This window comes from Molothrus ater, chromosome 5 (genome assembly GCF_012460135.2).
Source record: "Molothrus ater isolate BHLD 08-10-18 breed brown headed cowbird chromosome 5, BPBGC_Mater_1.1, whole genome shotgun sequence".
Classification (NCBI taxonomy): domain Eukaryota; kingdom Metazoa; phylum Chordata; class Aves; order Passeriformes; family Icteridae; genus Molothrus; species Molothrus ater.
The window spans coordinates 12,961,531-12,975,263 of NC_050482.2; the positions used below are offsets into that span (position 1 = coordinate 12,961,531).

Below are 13,733 nucleotides of genomic sequence, written 5' to 3' on the forward strand. Positions count from 1 at the left end.
CAAAGTGCTTTAAGTTGCAGAAAAGCACAGGTGGACAGTACTAGTACTGTGTTACAGTATGTCCTCTGCTAGAGACTTCAAGTTTGATCATGAGCTAAGTCTATGAAATATTTTGTGTCTTCAAGCTTACAAATGCAGGTGACAGCCGTCAGCCAAAGGGCTGGTGGAAATACTGCCACTCTATGTAAAACATATTCTTCCATATGTACCCTGAAAAACACAGTTACTGCAAGGTCTGCTCCTACTCTCTGAAGAGGAAAGATAAAAAACAAGGTGATTTTAGGAACCACATAATGGCTCATTTCTCTTTTCTCTCTGGCCTCATTCCCCAGTGCCCTTCCACTTTTCACCCTCAGTGACAAGTACAAAGTTGTTTTTCAAATAAACACAAAGGTGTAAAATGACTGGGTGGGGTCATAAGGAATGTGTTCTCCTGATTTTATTGGATTGTTCTCATAATTCTCTTTCCTCCTCCACTCCTCTCATTAAATCCACTAACAAGTACATTTTTTAAACCTGAAGCCTTTATGCAAAATTTCATAAATTTAGAGGTAACTTGTGAAACAAACAAAATTTTCCTTGTGTAGGTCCTAATCTAAGAAATGCACTCCAGGAGTGAACCTTTGGCAAAAAAATAAATCAAGACCTTAAATTTCTATGCAGCTTTTAGACAGGTAAAATGTCCACTCTAATCATTAGAAAGGTGAGATGATTACATAAATTGTGTTTAGTTGTGTGATAAAAGCTTCTCCACACACCTCTAATGTTACTCAGAACAACAGCAGGATGGAAAACCTGGATAATACCCTGGTGAGCTACTGCCAGGGCCACCATATGAGCCATCAGCCTATCAAAAGCTCATCACCACCAGTCCAGAGTGTACACAAGGGTCACCTATGGGACCCTAGAAGTCCCTGCCAGCTCAGGGTGTGAAAAGCATCTGCCCATCTCTAAGAGTAAGAGCACTCAGGGGCAGCAAAAGGGGTTTTGGGAAGTCCTGGCCAGCCACACATGTGCACATGGGATGGTTGTACCAACAACTGGAGTGGGGCTATGACCCTGGGGCTCATATGTCCAGCTTAGCTGGGGAAATTGGGATGAAGGAGCTACGAGGCAGATTGTGTGAGCCTGTGTGCTGGAGTGATCCACCCTGCAGATTGTGATGTATCTCTGCATGTGTACATACACTCTCAGTACTGGACCTCCATCCTGTTAGCTAGAGAGCAGAGGGGATGAAGCCGTTGCCTCTCTGATATGCATGACTTGCCATGCACAGATGTAAGTACATTGTGTATGTGTGTGCTCATGGGAAACACATCTTCAGCCTTGGTACTGGCTGGATCTGGGGATATGGAGCAGCAGCAGCAGCCCCATCTTCCTCAGGCTGTTGAATCCAGTATGATATATTTTCCTCTAATGAATCTATCTTAGCCACTGTAAACAGCATAATAATAACATTGAGCATAAAGATCCTTCTCTCAAAGTGGTAACAAATAAGATATATATCTATTTTAAAATAAGATGATTATGTAACTGGTAAGAGGTAATTTATATTTCATGCTCCCTGCCAAAAAATACTTAAGGCCCCAAAGTTTACTGCATGGACTAATGAATTCATTAGTGTCTTAGGCGTATCTCTTATCAACCAGCAATCTTGTATTTGTTTTCATCAACAGAATGTTTTAGGACCTGTTATAATGATTGAGCTGTTTAATCCATTCCACATAAGACAAACAGCTGGAGCACTTTGAGCAGCAGAACACTGGTCTCCTTCCCCCTGAGACATAGATAAGAGATGGCTTCTGTTTCCAGTGTAAACACATTGATGACCATGAGAACCCACAGCAATATGATTGTTCTTATTTCTGCTTTTTGCAACTTCAGTGACCTTGGATCCTCATCTGCCATCCTCCTTCCCTTTGCCAAAAGCAGGTGCTAGTGACAGTGGAATCAGTAAGTTAATCAGAATGGTAGCATGGCTGATGACCCCTTTATTATGCTTTGTTAAGCTGACTGATAAGGACATCCACCACTTCAGAGACAGGTAATCATTAGCCAGCTTCATCCCCAGAGAAAATCCACTGCCAAAAACTTAGGTGGAGCAGTTTTCTTCATAAAACTCCAGCTGGTCAGAGGAGATAAGATAAATCAAGATCATGAATACACACCAAGCTAAGCCAGAATAGCTTCTTTACTTCTTGTGATCTCAGTGCACCAATGACCTCCAACTGGTTCATTTTTTTCAGGCAAAGTGGAACATGCAGACAGTAAACAAGTGTCTGTGCAGAAAGAAATGACTTCATTCTGTGCTACACTTCCTTCTACAGAAAAGCCACCAAAAGAATTCTCCCCTATCTGCTTCATCAACTCTTTACACAGATCACTACCCTCTCAAGTGCTGCATCAAGTTAAAAATAAACAATGAAAAATAGAAGGCTGTTATTTATAACAAAATCATTTCAGTCATCATGTTTACAGTGCAAGCCTCTCAAGTCAGAGAAACTGAAGGATAGTAAAACAGCGTGGTCAGAGGAAGAAATGACTGGGGTGCAGAGAGGGAAGAAGAGAGGGTTTAGAATGGGATTAAAATTTATATTCCAGTTGCACTGCTGAAAACATGGCATAAAGTAACTACCATTACTTGAGTAACATGAGGTTTTGAAAAGTCTCCAAGGATCCTCTACAAGGCAGTCTTTCTAACATGTTCTGAGAGGATCTGCTCCTCTGTAAAACAGGCTACAGCCACTGCCATGCTTGAAGAAATTCCTGAAGAACTGATGCTTCTGAAAGGCAACACAGAACTTCAGCACAGGGCAGCCACTCCTTGGGAAAGCAGCATGACTAACTATTTCTCAACTCTTCTGCAACTCTTCTCCTGATAGTTCTGAGAACTTCCCTATCCATGTTAGGATCTGCAAACAGTTCATTCTTGGAAGCTACTTCATAACACACATTTTCTGTGGTTTTTTTCTGCACTAGGTATGAAACAGAATACCACATTAGCAGTAAGCAGAATATGACATATGATAGATCCTTTCCCCATTTATGCAACTGTTGCTTGGTTAAGATGTTATCTAAACAACAGCATTCTCCTGTCTCTTATGTACTTGAGTGTTGCTTCATGATCTGAAGGTGAATGCCAGACAGTGGGAATAACCTTCCTCAATATTTTGATGCCAAGATTACTCCTAAAGGCCATGAGTGCACAGCAAACACAGGCCAACGCTGCTTTTGCTTGAAATATTTTAAAATGCACTGTAAGCAAAGAACATGTAGAGAAGTTTCTCAAAGTATTAGTACATATGTGTATATATATATATATATATATATATATATTTCTTCTGTGGCAAATGAAATTTTAATGTGAGACAGCCCCATGTCCTTTCTTAACTGCACAAACAAAAAGATCAGCCCTCATGGAGCTGAACTTTTCTCCAAATGACCCTCTAAGTGTATGTGGCAGAACAACCCTGCATGGACTGATCCCTGCAACAGCTACACTAGAACAGGGTGTCTTGATGAAGGAACTCAAAGAGCAAGAAGGGTATCTGGGCTGAGGATCATCAAATGAAATGAAGAAAGGTTCACTGAGTAATTTTCTGATGATTTCTTCTTGCAAGAACCTTTCCTTCCTTCTCAGGAACACATATGCAAAAGAAACAAATGTCACCTGAAAACAGGGAAAAAAAATCAGACACACTACAACTGCAACTAGTTAGACTCAGGTCACCTGTTCAGCTATATGGACTTAAATGAAGCACCAAAAAGAGATCATATATATTGATTTTAAGCATGAAACTGGCAAAGAAATAAAACTGCAATCATATAATACGGAACTGAAAACAAGCAAACAAGTACAGTGCAAAATTTCAAAAAGAAAAATGCAATGAACTAAAGACAGTAGATAATGAAACAGTAAACCTGAAAGAAATTGTAAGGGCTTAGAAAACAATGTTATATCAAAACTCTGAAGCTGGGGCAGGATCCTGGTAAAGTAGGATATGCAGGATTAGATGCTGAAGTGGTAAATGAATTCAGGTATAGATTTCTCTGGGAAAGGACTTGAACCATGTTATGCTATAAAGTTAAGGTAGCAGCAGCAAAACTTCTGTATTTGGAGAAGACATTACAGTTGCCTGTATGTATCTGTGATAGATCTGTAGTGTTGTTCCTTATGTGACTCTTCAGATTTGCCTGAGGTTAGCAGAGCTCTTTGAGAACAGGAACAGGCAGTTCCCTGTGGGCACCTCTGAGCAGCAATCCAAGTTTTGTCCTGCATGGGGTATAGCTTTTTAAATTCTATCTCATGAAAACCAGGTAGAAATTTTGTAATCCTTAATCAGTTCAACCCTTAATTGAGCTTAAGTGATCTGTCCCTGCTAGACTGAACTTCAACAAGGATGTTTCAAACAACAGACTCAGCAATCTTTGATTTGGATTGGAAAATTCTGTCTGTGCCTTAGGATCACAGAATGGTGGAAGGGGCCTTCAAGACCACCTAGATCCAAACCCCTGCAATGGGTAGGGACATCTTCCACTAGACCAGGTTGCTCAAAAAGCCCCACCCAGCATGGGATGAGAGGTTTTCTGAGGAGTTCTGAAATCTCAGCCTTGCTTCAGAACCTAATTTCCATAAAATAAATTAAAAGGAGCAATTTGATCTAGTCCAGCCTATGTGTCAGAATCTCAGATTCTCAATTAACAGATTAAAATCTATTAATTAGCTAACCCACACCCTCCCCAATAACCACAACAATATAAGAACACAAACAGAATTGGGTGTGCAAAATGGTAAGCAACAGTCAAAGCAGAGCAGTAAAACTTGATCCCCTGCCTGTGCAAAACCAGTAAGTTTTCAAAGAAGGCTGGAGAAAAAAAGATTCTACCCAAGCAGTAAAAATACAGACTGTAAAAGACCTCCCAGGAAGGCAATCACACATATTGTTTGTCACATGGAAGGTTTTCCCAGCTTGCTACTGCACAAAATAAAATAAATAGTTAATGCAACATTTTGAGAAGAGTAGTCCAAGTTCCTGCATAGGCCAGTGGGTCATATATGTACTCTAATAATCATAAATAAAAATCTAAATCCTATTAATGCAACTGATTTGCAAAACTCACTCAACTGCCTGCACAAATTTACAGCCATATCTTCAAAGCCATGGAAATACTTGACATTGCCTGTTTGTGTATAGATTTCCCATTACCTGAGCACATGGTAAATAACAACAAGATCTGCACTTTGCTGCTGTTTGTACTTCTAAAGAGCAAAAAGCTTTAGATAGATAAGTGGTTATAAAATAACAGCAATGGCAGGTCTTGTAGCCATGTGAAGAATTATTATCAAGAAAGACTATCAAGAAATACTGTCTAGCAAGACAACATTCTGCTGACTAACAGTTCTAGGGAAAGAAACATCTAAATAATGATGGTGTTTAATTCATTAAAAATAACTGGGAAATCAATAGGCTAATTAGTGCTTGAGAATTTTAGATTCAGCGTGGTTTTCTTGGGCTAAAAGTTACAGGCTATGAAACAATCCAATAGAAAAAAAAAAAAAACAGAAAAGAAAGCTTTAGAAAACCAGATCTTACAGAAAAATGCATCAGCAATAAAATAGAAGAAAAAATAGCAGTGAGCAGTTCATTGGGCAGAGACCAGGAGAGGCAGAGGAGCTCAAAGGACTGTGCTTTTCTAGGCAGCTCAGTGGATACACAAAAGTCTTGGTTACATTTACAGAGGCTACAGCTGCAATTCAAATTAGTGGTAGTTCAAGATAATACTGGTCTGTCTCTACTATAACAGTCAAAGCAGATAAACATACATTCAGCTCTTCTTTCTTAAGTTATTAGCAAAAGAGCAACAGTGTGACAGCCATGTGCTAAATCTGTGCCTGTTTTCCATTATTTTAGCATCACACTAATATAATAATAACAACATCTTTCCATGTGGTTTTGGAATATTTAAGTTCTAAAAACATTGAATTTTTGGGGACAGATTATTATAAGCATGAAAAACTGTGTGCTGAAGATATGATTTGAACCGCAGTAATGGACTAGAAATTCCAAACAAAAGGCAAGATGCAAAGGCTGTTCAGTGCTCCAAGTTGTAAGATCTGATGGCTGAATCCAAAGAGCATTTTAGTAAGTATTCACTTAGAAAATAAGCTGAGTTTATGCCAGAGGCTAAAAATATGACAATTTCCTAGGCCTTTCACCTAGATTGCTCAATTATCTGTACTTTTTAAAATTATATCAGCCTTTAGGCAAACTGTTACCCTGCACACAGAGTTTATACAGTATGAGCAATAAAAGCATATCAGCTCTGGACACAATACTGAGAGGAAATAAAGTTTAGTTTTGTTTAGAACCCAAGCAGCAGCAGGCTTGTTTCTTACTGGACCTAGAGCTTTGGTTCACTGAAATCTGGTTCTGAATATAACTCAATATTTTCCCAACTCCCCCCATAAATATACCTCTAAATGCAATGAAGCTTTTAGAATGAGAGTGATGAGTTAAATACCCTCAAGTCTATACAAGGGAGTAAATGCTACTGCAAATTAATATGCTTTATCAGCTACCAACAGCAGCTCTGTATGTGTGAAACTCCATTCTCTTCCTATACCTTTCCCACACTACATTTCAGAGATATTTCACAATACAGTGCAAGACTATTAACAAAACACTTCAGTCTGGAAATACTGCTAAATGCAGAACCGAAACATCTGTCGTGTCTTAGGAAGGCTTAGGACTGTCAGAAACCAAGTGTTTCAAAGTGTGATAACTGTCCCTTGAGGAAGGCAAGAGGTGATCCCTACAGATCAGTGCAAGCCACCTGCACGTGCTTGCTTCTGAAACAGCAAATAACCTTAGTTTTTCTATTTCTACAGCAGCAGTAAAGTAGCATCCCACTCATGAAACTTCTGTACTACAAATCAAGACACCTGTTAACCCAAAATACCTGTTACTGCACTTTTAGTAAGAGACATTTTAAAAGTTTGCTTGCAGATTTTAGTCTTCGTTTGGGAAAACTTCAGCCAAAATATTCTGTGCCCAGACCCTTGTTGTCAGTCATTGACACAAAAACCAATGCTGTACAACTGTATTACTGTGACAGATATGAAGAATTATGAATGTATATTCTGCTGATTCATCACCAGAAATAATGGCAGCAATCGAATCTTTTTTTTCTTTTCTTACTACTGGACTATCCCTAAATGCCTGCTGCAACAGCCATTTGGGTCCTCTGAAATTTCGAAGCATCCCAAAACCAGCTTTCAACCATATTTCAATCTTCAGACAACCAGAAATTTTGCAATAGCAGCATGGGCACGAGCACAGCAAATTTAAGCTTACTTACTTTTCTGGCTGGCTTCTCCTAGTTGCTTTCACTGATCCCTTGTAAGGAGTTCAAAATGTTCCCACAGTCCGTGAAGCTGAAAAATACTGACATAGGAAAGGCAAATTTCTCTTCTTTGCCTGAAAAGTGGAAGGGCATGAAGGGGTTGGGGGCGGGGGAGGGAATAGTTTAATCAAGGTTTTGGAAAGGTTTTGAAGGTCTTTGGGTTAAAGCTAGTACTCAAGCGCAGAACAGGTAGTTTTTGTTGTTACAAGAATTCTTGGGGGAGCCGCTCCGACTTAAACTGACAGCCCGCAGCTTACAGTCGGAGGGGTGCAGGCGCCACACGAGGAAATGACTGATCTCTCAGCCTCCCTCCGGCTTCCCCGTGGGTGCTGAGCGTGTTTTACAGCACCGAGCAGCGCGGGTGCCGCCGCTGCCCGGGAGCCCCTGGGCGCTGCCCCGGCCGCGGCGCTGCCCCCGGACCGCGGCTGCCGCTCGCGGGGCTCCGGCCGCTCCGCCGGGCGAAGGGAGCGAGGACGATACGGAGCGATACCCCCAGGCTCCCTCCGGCCCGAGGTGACCGAGCGGGAGCCACAGGCGTGGGGACAGCCCGACCCCAACCGCCGCTCTTCGCGGCAAGGCTCGCTCCCCTCACGGGAGATCCGCTCTAGGGGAGAGACCCCCTCCGCCACTGACCCCGCGCTCACCCGCTCACCCCCGCCCGGCCGGCCGCGCTCCGCTCACCACCCTCCGCCTTCCTCCAGCCCGGCAGCGGCCGCCGCCGCTCGCTCCAAGGTGAGGAGCCCAGGGGCACGGGCGGCCACCAGCCCCTGCCGGCTCCCGCCCCCTCCCGCCCCGCGGCCGCGGGCGCGCCTGGGACTCGTAGTCCCCCCGCAGCCCCGGCCGGGCGCGTCCCCGCCGCGGCCTACGAGTCCCAGGATGCCGCGGGGCCGTGCGCGCTCCCAGCGGCGCCGCCTGCGGGGGCCTTGCCCCGGCCGGGCTCCCTCGCTCGGAGGGGATAACGGAGCCCCGGAACCCTGCGCTGAGCAGGGTTGGAAGAGTCCTTCGACATCACCGAGTCCTTTAACATCACCAGTGCAACCATCAACCCAGCCCTGCCCCCGTAACCCCGAAAGCACATCGCCCAGCGCCGGATCCTGAGGGCTCTTGAACCCCTCCAGGGATGGTGACTCCACCTCCCTGGGCCATCTATTCCTGTGTCTGACCAGCCGAACTGCTCAAATTTTCCCCAAATATCTATCTCAGTGTGGTTTTTCATTTCTTCAGGGGCGCAAAGAATACATACGTTTGAATTTCATTGTGATTATGCAGGAATTAGTAGTGAAATGCCTTCACAGATCTCATCTCTGAGTCCTTGGTTTATCATGTTTTCTGTCATAATGATAGCTCTCTCTTGCCCAAGACAAAAATGTTTTCCCACTTCCCAGATTTGGGTTTGTACACAGAGTTTGTAGAAGTTTTTTTTTTCCAGCTTGGAACCTCTTATGCATTAGGGGCATGAAAAAATGTGTGAAACTGATGTCTACGGGACAGTATTTAAAAATCTTTAAATGATTCCTTTACATGGTAGCTCTTGTAAAAATGTAAGAGTAACTTAAATAAAATTTAAATTAATTCAAGCTGAAATACAGTGCTTTAAATTTCAGTATTGTCAAACTGAGAAATTTCAAGGTCAAAGCATTTTTAAAGTTCCTTTTAAATATGAGGTTTGTTTACTGAAAACAGGCTGTAACAGAAAGGCATTTAGTTGGAAAATTTCAGTAGTGGATAATGCCATATACATCAGACTTCATTTTGACTGATGTTGGATGCCATTTTTATACAGAACTGGGTAAGTGAAGATACTTTGGGTAAGGCATGTTTGTTGATTCAGTCATTTATCCAAAAGCTAATTCTTTCCTGAACTTGGAAATCTGTAGCCTTGTGTTAGAATGCAGGTGTAATTCACTTATGAGGGTGTGGCCTGGTAGTGAAATTCTGATGTGCTTTGTTGCCAGTAAAACATACATTGCAGTAACATACCACAGGAAGACCTGCACAAGGAGAAAGAAGAGAAAGCCTCAAACGAACACAGATTAGCACATTTCCTGCTAGAAAAGTCCCCCCAGGTATAAAGCATCTTGAATGTTCCAGTAATCCTGAGGATTATGTTACACTAATTGTGTCAATGATTGCATTTAAATACAAGCTGGTTTTAATTTCTTGTGTGCATTTTAGTATGTTGCACTCAAAAGTTAATAATTATTTTTTATTGCTTCTTTCCAGCATTGTGTAAAATGCTAAAAGATGCTGTGGTTCTTCAGCTCTGGGACAAGAACAGGGATTAATAAAGTGCTAAACTCAGTAGCAGCAAGATGAAAAGAGGATTTTTGGCCAAGACAAGAAAAGAGAGGGAAAGTTATTACAGAATAAACAATAAAGACAATTGAGGAGAGTAAAAACACTCATGTGGAGGGTAATTGTGGAATGGTAGCTAAGGGTGCATCCACACCCCTGGAGCTGTGTGATGACAGAGGGCTCAGTGTGAGATTTGGGGGCTCAGTGTGAGCTTTGGGGGCTCAGCTGGCTCCCAGGGGATGGAGCAGCAGGAACCACCGCTCTCCAGCAGCATAAGGAAAGCTGTGGGGTGCAGATCCAGCACTCACAGCTGCCTGGAGAGGAGCTCCAGCTGTTGGGCTGATTATTTCTCAACTTCCCCCAGCAGCCACTGATGGTGGGTATGGGCAGGGGAGGAAGCTGAGGGGCTGGCAGGGCAGAGTTCTGACACTTCCCACTGCGTCACTGGCATACACTTCCCATATGGAACATTCCAAATGGGTCAGAGGGGCTCCATCAATTGGCTCACTCCCCACCACACCCTAACTACCCTCATGTATCTTCTGAGAATGAGACAACTTTCTAAGGCAGAAGAATCCCTCTGTATATTTGGAGTCTTACACAGGTGCTAGGACAGGTCAAACCAGAATTAGTAAGGCTGAGGTGGACATTTCCATACGAAGTGAAACACATTTGATGAACAGGAATTTTCCCACTGATGTCAGTGCCAGTAGGCTTGGTTCTTAAACTGCTGCTGTTAATTAGTTGCTACCCACATCCTATACAGACACATAACTCATGTCAAGCTTTGTTATTATCCATAATACCACAATTGTTCTGGCAGAGGCCTAAACATCGGGACACTTTCCTTTCTTTGCACTGAAGTTCCTTGAAAATGGCTGAACTCAAGTAATTTAAAATTTCCCCTGAGAAGTGTGTGATTTAAATCAGTGGGTGAGCTGGGTGTCCAGGTGTGAGTATAAACCTGTTTATACATTCTTTGCATGTGCTGTTTCTAGCCCTCCTGGAGCTGTAGGGTATCAGCAGAGGGCTGTGTGTATGCACGTGATCAGTGTGCAGGGAAAAAGGGACCTGGTGATATCAGCCAACTTCATGGTATCAGCAAAATCATCCTAATGCAAGAGTGTCAAACCTGTGACTTCCCAGTACCTCCCCAAGTTCTGCCTTTGGCCTGCATGCCATCTGGGAAACAGCTGAGCCTTCTGACATAGCTTCTTTGCCACTAACTTGCACAAACCTCCCCTGAGTAGCAGAGCTCAAAAGCACAACCACATTCTCTTCTTTTTTTAAACAAGTTTAAGAAATTTGCTTGTTTATAAACCTAGCATTATCATCATCCTCTGGTATGGTATCCTTCCATTCGTGGAACAGCATTTTTGCTTGGCCTCGCCTTGCTGCGTGCCAGCTAAAACTCTCGCCATCAGGCTTTGTTGTAATTAGCCACACAGGAACTCAGTCTTTAGGCTTACTGCCAGCTCAATCCCTTTAGCTGAACCAGGAATAACATGGGGAAGAAAAGGCAACAGTCAGAAAACATCAGCAACAGAGAACACTGGACAATCAATCCACATCGCCTATATAATGCTTGAATGCTCCTACCTCATGCTCTTTTTTCCCAGCAACAGAACCACCACCTATGGGTGGTGGATGCTTTGTCTGCTCCTTCACAGAAGCACTGCAAGTGGTTGCATGGCCTCAGCTGCTCTGGGTTGCTAGCAGCCCTAATCAGCTCTTTAGGGCCATGCTGAACACAGGCAAGCTCTTTTGCTGGCCTTGTTCCATTCCGAGGCTCCCTTACCAGCTCAGGGTGGAGGTGGCTCCCCTCTGCAGCTGGCTTGTTCCTGTTCCTCCTGTGTTGAGTCACTAGTTAAACCTCACAGAGCTGATCTGAGTGGGTTTTATCTGGGGCCTCACACTGGCTTCCTGCTTTGATAATAACCAATCCATTGACTAGCAGTAGATAAATGATGAGGTGATGCTGTGGCACCATTTCTACCCAGTAACATTTGCCCTAAAGGGTTAGCAAGTAAATAAAACATAGAACCATGTTTATGGATGTTGTCATATCTCTTTCCAAATGTTTTCCTTTTTAGACTAAACAACTCTCTCTTCTTGGAAGCTCATGGGTTCAAGGGTCTTGTTTCTGCTGCAGTACTTTGCAATCTCTCTAACTTGTTTATATCTGCATTTAAGTGAAGGGCTCAACAGCTGCCAACTGCTGTCTACTTTACCAGCACTGGCAGACGTAGTTATATTTATTGTGTTTTTTCACAAGCACTTCCCCTGCTGCAATGCAAAATGTCATTTTTTAAAACTGCTTTATGCTGTTGATTCTACTTCTATAGTTTTGTTGGCTAGTTTGGTATTTACCCAGATTGTGTGCTGGTACCTTGTTCTTTGACAGTGTCTTGTCCTTGAGGGTGTTTGTTGGGTTATTTAATTACTACCCTTTTCTGTATATTGTCAAGATCATGCAAAGCTGGATTTGGTTCTTCAAAAATATTGGTGCTCTGCACATTTCCTCCCATTAAGAAAATGTTATCATCTTTGGATGAGGAAAGCTTGAGAGAAAAATGTTTAGGCAAAATTAGGAGGGCTTCAGGTTTTGTTTATTTCAGGAAATCGAGTGGGTCAGAGTTTCATTTTTCTGTACTTTTGTTTCATTTCTCTTAAGTTCTCCTTATTCTACTGGAGCATGGCTTAGTCAGCTGATAGCAGAAATAAGGAAGACTATAAGGCATACTAAAAGTACTAAAAATCAGTTTTCATAGTTATGTCTGCAAAAGTTTTACACCAGTATATAAGCTTATAAGTACACTTTATAGAATATTTATTGCCATTGATTATCCTTTGTGCCACCCTTGCTATTTTAACAACTGCCTAATGTCAGATGATTCATTGCTTTCAGCCATATGGGAGGCAAAATATAAAAACCCACATTAGTCTACCATATGTGTGTGCTATGTGGGGTGTTGTAGCACTGGAGAAAATCTAAGGAAGACCTTCCTGGAGTCTGGAAAGGGCAGATGATAATACCACTTGGGAATCTTCCAGTGAGGAAGAGAAAAGCCAGTGCAGAGTTTGTGGAGAGTTTGGGTAAAATGCTTCATGGTATCCCTCTGTGGTTGTGATTGCATACATTATTCAGAGGAAATAAATACAACTGTGAAAAGCAGCTTCTCTGGCTATGCTGATCTCTTGCCTGAAAAGTCAGGCAAAGTGCCTCATTGTATCTAAATCTTTAAAATAAATTGATTTCCTGGAAGCACATTAGCTGCACATACATTTTAGATTGAACTACCACCCTTCTATTGACATATTAAAGCAAATAAAGTTATCTTAAAAATAGGAATGTTTATATCTTGTGGTTTTGTTTGTTCAATGGGCAAAAATCTTACTACAATATTTTAAAATCACTTGCCCAAACATTAAATTGTTATATTCTTATTACCCTCATGTTTTGTCTTCCTGCTACTTCTCTGAATAGAACCATTATCTTTTTTCAGGAATTGAAAGTACACAAAGCATTCCAGTACAGTGAGTTTGCAGGAGGCTGGACTGTTGCATCAAGTTTCCAGATCATCCAAAGGTCTGTCATAATTTTGATCAAGCCAAGGAGTTGACTACTTGGTCACTGAACAACCTCTTTTTCCTTTTTTTTTCTGCACAGCTCAGGTACCTGCGGTCAAAAATTTCCTACAAATTAAACACATGGTTCAGCTGAACATGGATCATCATTCTGGTTCAGACAGGTATAGTGCCAGAAGCAGATGTGCAAGATGTAAGAGCACAGCAGGTATATATGATACTTCTCTCTGCTGAGGACAAGCTCTGGTAACTGGGATTTTTTATAGCCTGAAGAAAAGGAAGCCCAGGCAGGACTTTATTGCTCTCCACCTGAAAGAAGGCTGTGGTGAGGTGGGCAGCAGTCTCTTCTCTCAAGTAGCAAAGTACAGGACAAGAGGAAATGGCCTCAGGTTGCACCAGGTGAGGTTTAGATCAGATATAATGAAAAGATTCTTCACTGAAAAGGT

General features: G+C 42.4%; 1 protein-coding gene across 3 annotated transcripts in view; it reads right to left on the reverse strand.

The window, feature by feature from the left end:
- Window positions 1–8,165, reverse strand: part of SLC26A5 (solute carrier family 26 member 5) — a 33,305-nt gene extending 25,140 nt beyond the window's left edge. The window contains exons 1-2 of one of the 3 annotated variants that reach the window (XM_036400390.2): window positions 8,086–8,165; window positions 7,360–7,445 (exon numbers count right to left, since the gene is read on the reverse strand). The gene's annotated coding sequence lies outside the window, so the exon portion shown is untranslated. Of the gene's footprint in view, window positions 1–7,359; window positions 7,446–8,048 lie in introns of all 3 variants that reach the window. The other 2 variants (XM_036400392.2, XM_036400391.2) reach the window with 2 other exon arrangements.
- Window positions 8,166–13,733: the final 5,568 nt, after the last annotated feature.